This window comes from Panulirus ornatus, chromosome 10 (assembly GCF_036320965.1).
Source record: "Panulirus ornatus isolate Po-2019 chromosome 10, ASM3632096v1, whole genome shotgun sequence".
In the NCBI taxonomy this organism is placed as follows: domain Eukaryota; kingdom Metazoa; phylum Arthropoda; class Malacostraca; order Decapoda; family Palinuridae; genus Panulirus; species Panulirus ornatus.
Genome location: NC_092233.1, coordinates 61,798,996 through 61,813,368, shown reverse-complemented (window position 1 = coordinate 61,813,368; position 14,373 = coordinate 61,798,996). Strand labels below are relative to the sequence as shown.

Here is a 14,373-nt window from a genome sequence, read left to right as displayed (position 1 = left end):
GGAGGTGAGGAGGAGCGGGTGTAGGCTGGGCGGGAGTGGTCGTGGGCCGGCCTCGCCTCGTCCACCACACTGACTGTACCAGGAACGAAGCAAACAGGGAGGCAGGATGACCACCTCACCCCACACACACCCTCACACAGCCCACACACCCTCACACACCCCACACACATCCCACACACACCCACACCCACACCCCACACACACCCTCACACACCCGTCACTAGTACCGCCGACCCCTGGTCACAACCTAGTGAACCAGGACGTAGAAGAGGAGAGCGGGTAGGAGCAGGCTACATCCAGCTTGTGGTCTATACCCACACTCTCTACATCAACAGCTGCAGACGGAAGGGCAGTGACACGCGAGCAGGGAGGGGAAGCAAGACGCAGCAGCACTACCAGCAGCAGCACTACCAGCAGCAGCCAGCAGCAGCAGCAGCAGTAGCAGTAGCAGCAGCAGCAGCAGCAGTAGCAGCAGCAGCAGCAGCAGCAGCAGCAGTAGCAGCAGCAGCCAGCAGCAGCAGCAGCAGTAGCAGTAGCAGCAGCAGCAGTAGCAGCAGCAGCAGCAGCAGTAGCAGTAGCAGCAGCAGCAGCAGCAGTAGCAGCAGCAGCAGCAGCAGCAGCAGCAGCAGCAGTAGCAGCAGCAGCAGTAGCAGGAGAGGAGCAAGTAGGGTGAGGTGCATCATGACGGTGATGTGTGGGATTACGACCTACTGTCGCGTTCAGGTCGCCAGCGCCGCTACCTCGTCCGTGCCGTCGCTGTGGCGTTGGTCGTCGACCACTTGTTACTTCCTCCCCAGACAGCTCCCCTCCCCTCCCATCCCCTCCTCTCCCCCCTGTACCTGGGAGAGCAGGTAGAGGACAGTGTGTACCTGGCAGGTAGGTGAGGGAAGGGGATGGTACACTTGGGAGGGGAGAAGCGCTCATCTAACAAACATTCCTAACGCCTGTGTGTCTAACAACCCACTATCATGACCGGTAACACCCTCCCCCCCCTTCCTCCCCACCGCCACCATTCTAACGCCACCAAACGCGCTCATCTCCAACACACACACACACACACACACACACACACACACACACACACACTCATAACAACCCCGACCACTTTGTTTACAACGCGACCAACACTCTCTCTCTCTCTCTCTCTCTCTCTCTCTCTCTCTCTCTCTCTCTCTCTCTCTCTCTCTCTCTCTCACTCTCACACACACACACACACACACACACACACACACACACTGCCGCCCGCCCAAGTACAACTCTTTCGCCAACGCCGCCAAGGGGGTAAAAAAAAAAGAGGCGATCTCCACCAGGCCAGCCAGCAGCCAGCTCGCCCACCTTCCACTCGCTGCCAAGATAAGGCAACACGTCGTAAACTTTCCGACGCGTTGTTACTCATTAGGAAAAGCTTGTGTACCTAGCAGGAAGATACTGAGCTAAACATTAAGCAGTTGTGTACCTAGCAGGAAGATACTGAGCTAAACATTAAGCAATGGTTACTTAAGACAAGATGCTCCTCCGCCCTCATTAACTTCGGCTCCGTTCAAAAGAAAATGAGAGAAAAAAAAGAAGGAAAAGAGTTATGCAGTGAGTCGTCTATTGTTTGTATACATTAGCTACAAGGTCTACTGTATTACGTGGGGGGTTGTAACTTGGCTGGGAGGGTCTACTGTATTACGTGAGGGTTGTTACTTGGCTGGGAGGGTCTACTGTATTACGTGGGGGTTGTAACTTGGCTGGGAGGGTCTACTGTATTACGTGGGGGTTGTAACTTGGCTGGGAGGGTCTACTGTATTACGTGGGGGTTGTAACTTGGCTGGGAGGGTCTACTGTATTACGTGGGGGTTGTTACTTGGCTGGGAGGGTCTACTGTATTACGTAGGGGGTTGTTACTTGGCTGGGAGGGTCTACTGTATTACGTGAGGGTTGTAACTTGGCTGGGAGGGTCTACTGTATTACGTAGGGGGTTGTTACTTGGCTGGGAGGGTCTACTGTATTACGTGGGGGTTGTTACTTGGCTGGGAGGGTCTACTGTATTACGTGGGGGTTGTTACTTGGCTGGGAGGGTCTACTGTATTACGTGGGGGTTGTTACTTGGCTGGGAGGGTCTACTGTATTACGTGGGGGTTGTTACTTGGCTGGGAGGGTCTACTGTATTACGTGGGGGTTGTAACTTGGCATACGATTGTCCAAACAATCGCATGTTTACCAAATGGTGTCCTAGCTTCGTCTCTTCGATGTATATCAACTGACTTACATTTCTCTCTTGTGTCTCCCCTGATGATGTGATTATTACACGAAAGTGCACTTGGGAACTTATTGTGTTTCATTTTCCCCGTGGACTCATAGGAATATATATATATATATATATATATATATATATATATATATATATATATATATATATATATATATATATATATATATATATATATATATATATATATATATCGCACAGAAGACCTCACGAAGAGGAATAACTACAAAAAATAACAAAATGCTACGATTCCAACACACAAGACCGTTTTCTTTACTTTGGATCATTCCAGCCTAAAGAAACATTACAGGGGTCACTATTGAATAATTCCTTAATGATATACACTATCAAGCCAAACACCAACGCTAATAATGGACCAGCAAATTACGCCAACACCCGCACTAGAAACCACAATTCAACTTCTCTTGGAACGCATACCATATCAAGTTGAATATATATATATATATATATATATATATATATATATATATATATATATATATATATATATATATATATATATATGTATATATATATATATATATATATATATATATATATATATATATATATATATATATATATATATATATATATATATATAACGCCTGAGATAGGAAATATACAATATCTGACGCCATCTGTTTGTACTTGAAAAGAAGGAAAAAAAATCTTTGATGAAGCTGTGTATGAGAGAATGGGTTATGCAAATGAAAGTTCATGAAATTTGCATATAAACGCAAGACTTGACCTACAACTGGTCGTTACATACGGGACGTCATCCGCAGTCTTATGATAGTAAATAGTAGTGTACTACAAGGCACGAGACCCTGCTTCAATTATAAACAGGGATGAGTTATGAATTACCACTTCAGTCTTTATATATCTACTGACGACCCAGGGAATGGAATCACATCCGGGTATGGTTGTAAACCAAGGTGATTCGAGGGAACATCTCGTCCCGTCTACCCTCTTCAGGAAACAGCTAATTTGAGTCGTTAAAGGCGAATATATTGAGTGCTGGTCCTGACCTGCAACACTGGAGGTCAGGTGAGCAGTGTTGCTCCTCCTGACCTGCCACACTGGAGGTCAGGTGACCCACCAGGTATGTATCTCCCACACACACACACACACACACACACACACACACACATGGGGGGGGGGGACACTACACCATGTTTCCCACGGTGGGCAACACGCAACCCACCCATGTGTGCCTATGGGCGACATGGGTGGGTTGGGAGGGAGGGGGGACCCCACGGCTATGGCCCCGAGCAAAGGGGGAGGGGAGGGGGAGGGGGAGGGGAGGGGGTGGAGAAATGGGATCTTAACCAACGTTAGGTTTGGGGAGGGGAGGGGGGAATGGGGAGAGGAGAGGAGGGGGTAATTTCGACGTGGGTACTAAAAGGTAGTGGTACATGGGGTGGTGGTGGGGGGGGGTGGGGGGTAATGGTTGAGTTACCTACCCACTTGCCGGAGGGTAGTGGTCGTCTTGCAGGTTAGTGGGGAGGAGGGGGAGGGGGAGGTAGTGGCTGCTGTACTGGTACTGGTGGTGTGGTGAGGGGGGGAGGGGAGGCGGGGTTGCAGATAGGGTGATGGTGGGGATGAGTGGCCAGCGCGTCGTGCTCACCGCATGAGAGAGAGAGAGAGAGAGAGAGAGAGAGAGAGAGAGAGAGAGAGAGAGAGAGAGAGAGAGAGAGTATGTGTGTGTGTCAGGTCACACGCGAGCGAGCAACGCCCTCTATGCATCACCCCAGGAACCTGGGGGAGAGGGGGGGGGGAAGGGGAGGGGAGAAAGGTTGAATAAACGACAACAAACAACAGCATTAGATGAGGGGCGTACCACCCTCTCCCCCTCCTCCCCTTCCCCCTCACCCCCCCTTCCCCCCCTCACCCACCCCTTCCCCCCTCACCCACCCCTTCCCCCCCCTCACCCACCCAACCCAAAGCGAGACGAACCAGGAAAAATGTTGGATGGTGACGGGAATGGGTCTGTGTGTGTGAGAGAGAGAGAGAGAGAGAGAGAGAGAGAGAGAGAGAGAGAGAGAGAGAGAGAGAGAGAGGAAGGGGAGGGGAGGTAGGGCAGTATCCAGGGCAGGGAAACCTAGAGGGACTTTCTTGAAAACCAATTTCGTCTGGATGATTAGCCAAGACACATTTATAGTCATCCCTTAAAAAAAGGTGGGAATCCTTAAAAAAGGTTTTAAGTAGACGGTATATATACTTGCCCAGCACCACCTATTGTTGGGGGTGTGGGGTGAGGAGGGGGTGGGTAGAAGAGAGAACAGTATGTACTGCCAGACAGTACCAGACAGTACCAGACAGTACCAGACAGTACGTACTATATTGGTACAAGGGGGTATAAGCTCCCCAGGGCGGTGAGCCAAGATCACCTCCTCTCCCCAACTCTCGTTCAGCACCCCAGTGACAAGCAGTTCTCTCCCCTCCTTGATGGACGACGAGTAGACGCTTGTCATCTGTACATATTAGCCATCTAAATTGTTATGTATATATATATATATATATATATATATATATATATATATATATATATATATATATATATATATATATATATCCTGAGTTAATATGAACACCAGCAGCAGCAAGGGTCAGAGACCCTCTCTCTCTCTCTCTCTCTCTCTCTCTCTCTCTCTCTCTCTCTCTCTCTCTCTCTCTCTCTCTCTCTCAAGCTCGCCTCCCCATCCAGTCCCCACCCTTGGCTGACCAGTTTCAAGGCACCAGTCAGTCAGTCAGTTCAGTCAGTCAGTCACTCAGTCACTACAACGTAACTGGCCAGTCTCAAGGCACCAGTCAGCCAGTCAGTTCAGTCATCCCCCTCCCACCCGTGACTGATCGCCCCTCCCTCCTCCCTCCCCCCCTCCTCACCTCAGTCACCTCCCTCCCCCCTCCGCCCCAAAAGACTGTCCCATGCAGGTCCCTCCATCGGCCGATACCATCGGTAGTGACACCGATCGGTGGCTGGATATCGGACTTGACCAAACAGTACCGATGCGTTGGTCCGCTCCCTCATCCCCCTCCCCCCTATATCCTCCCCATCTCCTCCCCTCCCCATCTACCACTCCTCCGTTACAACGTCCACCTTTCCACCTCCTCCACCACACCCCGTGCCACACGCGCGCGCCACAACGCGTGGACTCCGTGGATGACACGAGAGAGAGAGAGAGAGAGAGAGAGAGAGAGGGTGGGGAGGGGGAGAGAGAGAGAGAGCGGGGGGAGAAAATTAAAGTGTGAAACGAAGTGGGTTCTGGTTGGGTGTGTGGCGAGGGCAAGGGTTGTGTTGGTGATGGCTGCAGTGGTGGAGAGGGTTGTGTTGGTGATGGTGGCAGTGGTGGAGAGGGTTGTGTTGGTGATGGTGGCAGTGGTGGAGAGGGTTGTGTTGGTGATGGCTGCAGTGGTGGTGAGGGTTGTGTTGGTGATGGCTGCAGTGGTGGAGAGGGTTGTGTTGGTGATGGCTGCAGTGGTGGTGAGGGTTGTGTTGGTGATGGTGGCAGTGGTGGTGAGGGTTGTGTTGGTGATGGCTGCAGTGGTGGAGAGGGTTGTGTTGGTGATGGCTGCAGTGGTGGAGAGGGTTGTGTTGGTGATGGCTGCAGTGGTGGTGAGGGTTGTGTTGGTGATGGCTGCAGTGGTGGAGAGTGTGATGTGTTCGACCACTTGAGGGTGATGGAGTAGCAAGCAAGTGACGGTGAAGGAGACCTGACGCTCTTGCTTGCGGGGGGGCAACGGCGCGCGCCAAGCCATGATAATAAGAAGCTAACTCTCTCTCTCTCTCTCTCTCTCTCTCTCTCTCTCTCTCTCTCTCTCTCTCTCAGACACGTGACACGTTAAACCCAAACTTTCTTGTCCTGCGGTGAGCACTACGCGCTCCCTTTGCCCTTTTGGAGACATCTCGTCGTAAGTACGTACCTCCCCAGCCTGGGAACTTCATCTCCCCAGCATCCTTAACTCCTCCTCTCCCCTTGCGTTCTCCCCACCTAAACAGATCTAGTCTCTGCTTCGTCTACATACTTCCTAATTCACCCCCTCATTTAGTCTTTCCTCCCCTTCTCCCAGCTCCCCAACTCCCCCTGAGTTGCTCCCCCAGCGCCGGCCGGCAGCAACCTCCTCCCCATGGTCGTCTCTCGCACAGGGTAGGGGGCGCCCCATCTCTCATCGCTCACTTTCCTTCCGTTTCGCTCAGCGGCCGCGCGGTAGCCGCCGGACGCGCCATACCCCATTGTCCACTTTGTTCTGGTATTGTCCGAACACCTCCCGGCCACGCCCGCCTCGCCGGAGTTGCCAGACACCAATTTTTTCCGCGAGATTGTAATTTTTTTATTCTTTATTTTTTTTTTCATTTTTTTTTTATTCATTATCGACGATGTTTCTGGGTATTTTTCATCGTGGGGAGAGGATGAATGGACGTGATGAATGAGACGGTGGGGTGATGCTCGAGGTGGGGAGAGGGAGGGTAATATATACATGAGGATGCGGAGGGAAGGGAGGGAACGGAGGGAGGGAAGGGAGGGAACGGAGGGAGGGAAGGGAGGGAACGGAGGGAGGGAGGGAGAAGGGAGGGAAGGAGGGAGGGAGGGAGTAAATATGGTGACGTCTGTCAATACACCGGGGCTCCGGGGTGACCCCCCCGGGGTCTGGGCCGCACCTCCATCCGTTACCGTTATCCACACCGCACTGGACGTAACGATTACGTTACGTGGCGTCTTGCTTGACGGCAGTGTTACGTACGTGACGACTGCTGATGGTGTTACGTGTATTACGGGGGCCCCCGTTACGAGTCGTAACTCTCCTGTTGTCACTCACGGCTTCCTGGCGTTACTGTGACGGACAGATTGTTACCGGCGTTACAGTAACATACGATATAACAGCATTACCGTTACATACATGACTTAGGGAGATTACTGTTACGAAGATTGTGTTACTAACAGTACTGTTATGTGTGTACTGTTACCAAGGCTGGCGTTACCATTCGTGACTTTGTTACTGTTACGTACAGTAACATGATATGCTCCCCCGCATAGTCTCCCCAGTTCACGGGATGGGGAGCTAACCTGCCTCGCCATGCACTCCCCGCCCTAGAAATTAACCCCCCCAACCCCACATTATCATATTAACACCCCCCCCCCCCAATACAGAGGTTAGCCCTGGTTAACACGGTAGGTTAACAATGCTAAACACGGAAGGTTAACACGGCAGGTTAACAATGCTGAACACGAGAGGTTAACACTGTAGATTAACACGGTAGGTTAACACGGCAGGTTATCAATGCTGAACACGGGAGGTTAACACGACAGGTTATCAATGCTGAACACGAGAGGTTAACACTGTAGATTAACACGGTAGGTTAACACGGCAGGTTATCAATGCTGAACACGGGAGGTTAACACGACAGGTTATCAATGCTGAACACGGGAGGTTAACACGACAGGTTATCAATGCTGAACACGGGAGGTTAACACGGCAGGTTATCAATGCTGAACACGGAAGGTTAACACGTCAGGTTAACAATGCTGAACACGAGAGGTTAACACTGTAGATTAACACGGTAGGTTAACACGACAGGTTATCAATGCTGAACACGGGAGGTTAACACGACAGGTTATCAATGCTGAACACGGGAGGTTAACACGACAGGTTATCAATGCTGAACACGGGAGGTTAACACGGCAGGTTATCAATGCTGAACACGGGAGGTTAACACGGCAGGTTATCAATGCTGAACACGGGAGGTTAACACGACAGGTTATCAATGCTGAACACGGGAGGTTAACACGGCAGGTTATCAATGCTGAACACGGGAGGTTAACACGGAAGGTTAATGCTGAACACGGCAGCGAAGGACCTCCTCTGTTGTTACCGTATTACCAGGTACACCACGACGGTGCGACCCTTGTGCACGACGGTACGACCCTTGAGCACGACGGTACGACCCTTGTGCACGACGGTACGACCCTTGAGCACGACGGTACGACCCTTGTGCACGACGGTACGACCCTTGAGCACGACGGTACGACCCTTGTGCACGACGGTACGACCCTTGAACACGACGGTACGACCCTTGAGCACGACGGTACGACCCTTGTGCACGACGGTACGACCCTTGAGCACGACGGTACGACCCTTGTGCACGACGGTACGACCCTTGAGCACGACGGTACGACCCTTGAGCACGACGGTACGACCCTTGAACACGACAACACAGCCTTGGAACACGGCAAATAAGACCTCTGTATATGACCCCTAAGGGTCAGGATTTGAAAAGCAGGTCACCACAAACCCCGAGGGACGGTACCGCTGCTGGTGTACCGTCGTCCTCGCTGTACCGTCTTGTCGTACCGTCCTGTACCGTCGCTCTCGTATAGAAACCTGCAAGTTACGGCGTCACACAACAAGTATGAACGAGGTGGTGTTGTGGCTGGTGAATGTCCTTGATGATAACACCAGGGGAATGGAACCTAACACAGCCCTTAGTGGGTGGGTAAAGCCTTAGTGGGTGGGTAAGGCCTTAGTGGGTGAGTAAGCCATTAGTGGGTGGGTAAGGCCTTAGTGGGTGGGTAAGCCCTTAGTGGGTGGGTAAGGCCTTAGTGGGTGAGTAAGCCATTAGTGGGTGGGTAAGGCCTTAGTGGGTGAGTAAGCCATTAGTGGGTGGGTAAGGCCTTAGTGGGTGGTTAAGGCCTTAGTGGGTGGGTAAGGCCTTAGTGGGTGGGTAAGCCATTAGTGGGTGGGTAAAGCCTTAGTGGGTGGGTAAGGCCTTAGTGGGTGGGTAAGGCCTTAGTGGGTGGGTAAGCCCTTAGTGGGTGGGTAAGGCCTTAGTGGGTGAGTAAGCCATTAGTGGGTGGGTAAGGCCTTAGTGGGTGAGTAAGCCATTAGTGGGTGGGTAAGGCCTTAGTGGGTGGTTAAGGCCTTAGTGGGTGGTTAAGGCCTTAGTGGGTGGGTAAGCCATTAGTGGGTGGGTAAGGCCTTAGTGGGTGAGTAAGCCATTAGTGGGTGGGTAAGGCCTTAGTGGGTGGGTAAGCCATTAGTGGGTGGGTAAGGCCTTAGTGGGTGGGTAAGCCATTAGTGGGTGGGTAAGGCCTTAGTGGGTGAGTAAGCCATTAGTGGGTGGGTAAGGCCTTAGTGGGTGGTTAAGGCCTTAGTGGGTGGTTAAGGCCTTAGTGGGTGAGTAAGCCCTTAGTGGGTGGGTAAGGCCTTAGTGGGGTGGATGGGTAAAGCCTTAGTGGGTGGTTAAGGCCTTGGTTGGTGGGTAAGCCAAGGGAATTGACCATAATGAAAGTGGAGGGAGGGAGGTGTGTGTGTGTGTGTGTGTGTGTGTGTGGAGGGAGGGAGGTGTGTGTGTGTGTGTGTGGAGGGAGGGAGGGAGGGAGGAGGGAGATATCTGGTATGATACATGTGAGGAAATACTTGAAATCTTTCCAACCCGCTGGTCATCCCCTCCTCCTTCCTCCTGGCCATGACGGACGACCCTGTCTACCCATCATCCAGTCATCCACACAACTCCTGCTGGACGACACGACCACCTAACGCCCTAGTCAAGGCCATCCCATTAACCCTATATATATATATATATATATATATATATATATATATATATATATATATATATATATATGGTACTTCCAAACCCACCTCACAAGCGGGTATCAAACGTCTATCAGTAACTAACATTAATAATCTCTTGTATTATAACTTGTAGTTGGTTCACTTACAAGTTAGCGGGGAGAGAGAGAGAGAGAGAGAGAGAGAGAGAGAGAGAGAGAGAGAGAGAGAGAGAGAGAGAGAGAGAGAGAGAGAGAGATTCATCTATCTTACCATCTTACGTCTTTATCTCCTCCCCCAGCTCACCAATACAATACTACAGACTCCCCCCCCCCTCAACCAAGTTACAACCCCCACGTAATACAGTAGACCCTCCCAGCCAGGTAACAACCCCCACGTAATACAGTAGACCCTCCCAGCCAAGTTACAACCCCCACGTAATACAGTAGACCCTCCCAGCCAAGTTACAACCTCCCACGTAATACAGTAGACCCTCCCAGCCAAGTTACAACCTCCCACGTAATACAGTAGACCCTCCCAGCCAAGTTACAACCCCCACGTAATACAGTAGACCCTCCCAGCCAAGTTACAACCCCCACGTAATACAGTAGACCTTGTAGCTAATGTATACAAACAATAGACGACTCACTGCATAACTCTTTTCCCTCTTTTTTTTCTCTCATTTTCTTTTGAACGGAGCCGAAGTTAATGAGGGCGGAGGAGCATCTTGTCTTAAGTAACCATTGCTTAATGTTTAGCTCAGTGTCTTCGTGCTAGGTACACAACTGCTTAATGTTTAGCTCAGTATCTTCCTAACTCGACTATTTTTCTCTCTATTTTCTTCTCCAAATTCTGCTGTTTCTCTATATTTTCTTCCTTAGCTATGTAATATTCCTTTCCATTTGACCAAGCAAGTGTTCTCCCTGCTTCCTTGTCTCCTTCAAAACCATATATATATATATATATATATATATATATATATATATATATATATATATATATATATTCCTACAGTCTGTGTTTTCAATAACAACATATGACCAATCGAGTTCTCTCTCTCTCTCTCTCTCTCTCCCTTATTCAAGGATCAATGAACCCCGTTTCCCACCATTTGACCTGGGGCGTGCGTATGTATGACGCAGACACTACGCCGTATATTTCATACGCTTTATGCCATTTCCATCATCTTCCCCCCCCCTACCCCCTCCAGCTCCTTGTTTACACTCAGGTGGTGCCGTAAACACAGGTGGTGTAAATAAACAGGATAAAAACAGTCACGTTATTACAATAATCAGATAATTGTGTTTCATCAGCTTTTTATATTTGATGTAATTATCTTTGGATTTTTTTTAATATCAGCTTAAAATTTACACCTTATCAGATGATAACAAACAAATCAGCTTGGAATTTACAGCTTGTCAGATTAAAACTCACAAATCAGCTTAAAATTTACACATTACCAGTTCAAAATTTACATGTAATTGCCCCAAATTTTATAATTTATTAGGTTGAAACTCGTACTTAATCAGCTTCACGTTTACATCTTATGAGCACAAAATTCAGCTTCTCACAAAAAAATAAAATTGCTTAGCCTAAAATTTACAGTTAATCAATTTACATTTACGTGTCTGAGAACCTATGATTAATGGTGGTCATGTAGGCATCAATATAATCATCAAAATCTCCTGTACCATCTATAGCTGACCTGACCTCTGACCTGCCCCTCTCCCGTGCCGTCTATAGCTAACCTGACCTCTGACCTGTTCCTCTCCCGTGCACTCTATAGCTAACCTGACCTCTGGCCTGTTCCTCTCCCGTGCAGTCTATAGCTGACCTGACCTCTGACCTGCCCATCTCCCGTGCCGTCTATAGCTGACCTGACCTCTGACCTGTCCCTCTCCCGTGCCGTCTATAGCTGACCTGACCTCGTCTACCCACTGTTCTCCCTCCCAGCTCTATCCGTTCATCTTTTTGCACTTCCTCGCGCCCAGTAGCCCTCCTTAAGGGCCGGCCTGTCGCAGATGTGGAGTCTTAAATACCGTGACGTATTCACAGGCCGCCCAGGGTCGAGCGCATGGGTTCGAATCCTGGTCTGCTGCAGTCAGTCCACAGTCAACCCAGCTGTTCATCCACCCCTTGGGGTTCATCATAAAAGGGGTACCTGGCTCAGACAAGGGTATATATATATATATATACATATATATATATATATATATATATATATATATATATATATATATATATATATATATACGTGGGCATGCAGGGGTCATCTTCCCTCTGTGTTATTTCCTGTAACGCGTGCCTGAACCTCGACACATCATCGGCATTTCCTTCATTCATCGTCTTTCACCCAATGAAGTCTTCATTCATCGTCTTCATTCGCCTCTCTCTTTTGTTCCTCCTCTGTCATCTCTCTCTCTCTCTCTCTCTCTCTCTCTCTATATATATATATATATATATATATATATATATATATATATATATATATATATATATATATATATATATTACACATGATCGCCTGTATGACCTTCAGTGGATACAACGGAATAGGGCAACGTAGAAGAGTTCCAAAGGATTCCATTATTCCCTGCTCCTGTGTGGAGCGCAGATTTGAAGCTACAGGAATCCCAGAAATGAGACCCTGTAGTTATATGGAAATGGTAATAACAACAATAATAATGATAACAACAATGATAATAATGATGATAATAATAACGTGTGTGTGTGTGTGTGTGTGTGTGTGTGTCTTAATCATCATCCAGATATTTCATGTATTTCTATACAGTTCTATAATGATTCAGTTTGTCTTCTGTAATTATCATAAAATGACAATTCCCACATCACACGAATCACGACAGACGTGCAGGACACGAACACGAACAGTGGAAATTAAGATCTAATTAATAAGCACGGATTGAGACGCGGTCTCACGCTTGTGGCAATGTATAGTGAATATTGGACACACACACACACACACACACACACACACACACACACACACACACACATTCTTTCACATCCAAACATTCAATACAGCTAACCTAAAAACCACAGATTTAACCTACACATTCATAACATTCCACCCAAACATCCTAAACAACCCAACCTATAACATATAACCCTATATATATATCATAACCCAACCTATAACATATAACCCTATATATATATATCATAACCTAACCTATAACATATAACCCAGTATATCTTATAACCCAACCTATAACATATAACCCTATATATATATCATACACATTGATATCACATACAACATACACCTACATCCCAGGCTTTGCCTACAGCTGATATCTTGTATTAATACGTCAAAACCCGAATGTTGACACAGGCAATGTTTAGCAACACACTCTAGGAACTTGTCGCAAATAACACACTCTATGAACGTGTCTTAAATAACACACTATGAACATGTCTCAAATAACACACTCTAGGAACGTGTTTTGAATAACACACTTTATGAACGTGTATCAAACAACACACTCTCGGAGCATATCCCAAACAACACACTCTAGGAACGTATCCCAAACAACACACTCTAGGAACGTCTCAAACAACACACCCTGGGAACGTGTAAACCAATCACATCCTCAGTTCATAATCTCACAGGCGACAGACGAAACAATAACAACACACGTCATACCACGTCCTTTCACATGTACCAGGAACCCCCACCACCACCAAAACATTACGGAGAAAAAAATCCTCTCCCACGTATGTATAGAAATATGAGGCCATTTCCGAGTCTCTCTCTCTCTCTCTCTCTCTCTCTCTCTCTCTCTCTCTCTCTCTCTCTCTCTCTCTCTCTCTCAGCTGTGGCCACCGCTCCATTCTGGCTGGCCCACTCAACCCTCACTGTTAACAATCCTCCTCCTCCCCAGGCGCAATCTGAAGCTCACCGGTCCTCGCGAGATCCCAGTAGTCCCCGAGACTCTACCGGCCGGTACTCTCGAGATCCCAGTAGTCCCCGAGACTCTATCGGCCGGTACTCTCGAGATCCCAGTCGTCCCTGGGACTCGACTGACCAGCCTCCTAGGGACAATGTTGACAGTGCTGACGTCGAAGTGAGGGACCCCGTCGCTGTCCGTCCACCACCTCAGCACCAGCCGACAATGTCTCTTCCCAAGCACATCCCCAGTTGATGAAGACCTCACAATATTCCCAGTTAAATGAAGATCTCGCAATATTCCCAGTTAAATAAAGACCTCACAATATTCCTGGTCAATGAAGACCTTACAATATTCCCAGTTAAATGAAGACCTCACAATACTCCAGTTAAATGAAGACCTCACAATACTCCCAGTTAAATGAAGACCTCACAATATTCCCAGTTGAATGAAGATCTCACAATATTCCCAGTCAAGGAAGACCCAATCAATGAAGACCTGGCAATATTCCTCACAGTTCCCTCGACCAAACTGCCACTGTTGAGGGTATGGTAATGACACACTCACATACGATTACCGACTGATGCCTGGCACATGCCAACCAGAATTGGCGGACTTACACAACTCACACATTGTAAACGCAAGTTACCAGCGACA

General features: G+C 48.5%; 1 protein-coding gene across 7 annotated transcripts in view; it reads right to left on the bottom strand.

Annotated features, from left to right (window-relative positions):
• The window catches only part of LOC139751023 (ankyrin repeat and BTB/POZ domain-containing protein 2), a 280,164-nt gene that overhangs the window by 160,021 nt on the left and 105,770 nt on the right, over nucleotides 1–14,373 (bottom strand). The gene's annotated exons all lie outside the window — the stretch shown is intronic.